Consider the following 2,655-nt stretch of genomic DNA (forward strand, 5'->3'; position numbering starts at 1 on the left):
CTCGTCCTGAGCCAGCGGCCCGCGGCCCGCGCACACACTGAGTCAGCCGAGACCCGCCTCCCGCCCGCCTGCAGGCCTCGTGAGGGAGGCGCAGAGCTGGGCGGCCTAGAGCGGTGGCGGCCGGGAGTGCGTCGGGCCCGGGCGGAAAGTGAGGCGGGCGAGCGCGCGGTGCCGGCAGCCCCCGGGGACTCGGCGCGGGAGCAGGGGCGGAGTGGGTTGCGGCAGGGGCTTGCCCCCGCCCCTCCCTCCTCTCCGGCGGCGGGAGACGGAGTGACCTGCAGAGCCTGGAATGTGGCCGTGGAAATGGAAACCATGGAGAGGCCGAAGCCCACCTCAGATTACCTGATGCAGCTGAAGAACGACAAGAAGCTTATGAGCAACCTGCCCAACTTCTGTGGGATCTTCAACCACCTTGAGCAGAGACTGAGATCTGGAGCGTTTGTGACTTGCCTGTGTCTGGAGACAAGTTGGCAGCAGAGCTGGAGCAAGACACTTGCTTCTCCCCTCTGTTCCATTTTGTGGCGTGTCTCCACAAGGGGAATTGGAGGGAAAAACCTGGAATATTTCCATATGCTAAAAAGCTGCTGCTGTTGCCTCAAGTTGTGAAGAAATGAGCAGAGTACGGAAAGACATGGACAATGACACATTGAATGGCAGTACAGAGAAAAGGAGTGTAGAATTGCCTGATGCTGTGGGACCTATTGTGCAGTTACAAGAGAAACTATGTGCCTGTAGAAGAATACGCAGATTTTAATTTTGTTGGGAGAATCCTTGGACCTAGAGGACTTACGGTCAAATAGCTTGAAGCAGAAACCGGATGTAAAATCAGTCTGAGGCAAAGGTTCAATGGGGGATATAAAAAACGAGGAGCGGCTGGGCGGGGTGGCTCACCCCTGTAATCCCAGCACTGTGGGAGGTCAAGGCGGGTGGATCACGAGGTCAGGAGTTCAAGACCAGCCTGGCCCAGATGGTGAAACCCCGTCTCTACTAAAAATACGAAAATTAGCTGGGCATGGTGGCGGGCGTCTGTAATCCCAGCTACTCGGGAGGCTAAGGCAGAGAACTGCTCGAACCCGGGAGTTGGAGGTTGCAGTGAGCCGAGATTGTGCCACTGCACTCCAGCCTGGGTGACAGAGCGAGACTCCATCTGAAAACAAACAAACAAACAAACAAAGGAGGAGCAAAATAGAGGCAAGCCCAATTGGGAGCACCTAAATAAAGATTTACATGTACTAATCACTGTGGAAAATGCTCAGAACAGAGCAGAAATCGAATTGAAGAGAGCAGTTGAAGAAGTGAAGAAATTATTGGTACCTGCAGCCGAAAGAGAAGACAGTCTAAAGAAGATGCAGCTGATGGAGCCTGCGATTCTGAATGGCACCTACAGAGATGCCAACATTAAATCACCAGCCCTTGCCTTTTCTCTTGCAGCAACAGCCCAGGCTGCTCCAAGGATCATTACTGGGCCTGCTCCGGTTCTCCCACCAGCTGCTCTGCCTACTCCTACACCAGCTGACCCTACCCTAATGCCTTTGATCAGACAAATACAGACCACTGTCATGCCAAACGAAATTCCTCACCCAACTGCAATAGTTCCTCGAGGGCCCGAAGCTGGTTTAATCTATACACCCTATGAGTACCCCTACACATTGGCAGCAGCTACATTAATCCTTGAGTATCCTATTGAACCTAGTGATGTATTAAGTACGGTGGCTACTAAAGTTCGAAGGCATGATATGTGTGTCCGTCCTTACCAAAGGATTGTGACCGCAGACCGAGCTGCCACTGGCAAGTAACCTATGACCTTCTGACCTCTGAACTCTTCACCCAATGATGACCTGACCATGCCTGCCTGCTGATCAGTTAACTGGTCATCGCCTTTGCTTGCCTGTCCTTGGTGCAGCGAGCTGAGGCACTTGTCTGTGTGTCTTACCATCTAACCAAACAAAAGACAAAGGAATTGTTGTCCTCCAACTCAGCTTTTTTTTTTTTTTTTTTTTTTTTTCTTGTTTGGCTGAACCTGCACTGAATAGTAGTAAAGGAATAAACCCTAATTCATCCCACAGCACCAATCATCTTTTAAGATCCCACCCTAAGCGAATGGTAGGAAGGCCTCTCTTAAGAAGGGGAGACAGATGGCCCTTGGCTAAATGGCAGAGGCAGTTACTGTGAAAGACTTCTAGGAATCTTTTTCTTCTCATAGCAAAGTCAAAGCTGTCTCTGAATGTGCTGTGTGATGTTGCATCATGCATGAACCTTCGGTCAGAGATACCACTAGTGAAGTGATTTCAAAAAGTATTCAAAATTTGATAGGCTGTTTAGTCACTACAGTGCCCTCAAAGGGCAGAAGTTGCAGCCTTTTTTATATTGCCTGCCAAAATTTGAAGTATTAGAAGAAAGTGTGCCATGAGAGAAAAACCTAAGGAGTTTTGAAAAGTAGTGCAAGTAACAAAACTGCAATACTACTTTTAAAAAGATAAATATCTGAGTTAAAATTACTAAATCTTTATTTTATACCTTCTAAAAAAAAGATGAGAGGCCGGGCGTGGTGGCTCACGCCTGTAATCTCAGCACTTTGGGAAGCCAAGGCAGGCGGATCACGGGATCAGGAGATCAAGACCATCCTGGCTAACATGGTGAAACCCTGTCTCTACT

General features: G+C 49.6%; 1 pseudogene; it reads left to right on the top strand.

The window, feature by feature from the left end:
- The first annotated feature begins 279 nt into the window (after positions 1-279).
- Positions 280-1,940, top strand: LOC126929544 (protein quaking-like; annotated as a pseudogene).
- The last annotated feature ends 715 nt before the right edge of the window (positions 1,941-2,655 follow it).

Source organism: Macaca thibetana, chromosome 10, assembly GCF_024542745.1.
Source record: "Macaca thibetana thibetana isolate TM-01 chromosome 10, ASM2454274v1, whole genome shotgun sequence".
NCBI classification, from domain to species: domain Eukaryota; kingdom Metazoa; phylum Chordata; class Mammalia; order Primates; family Cercopithecidae; genus Macaca; species Macaca thibetana.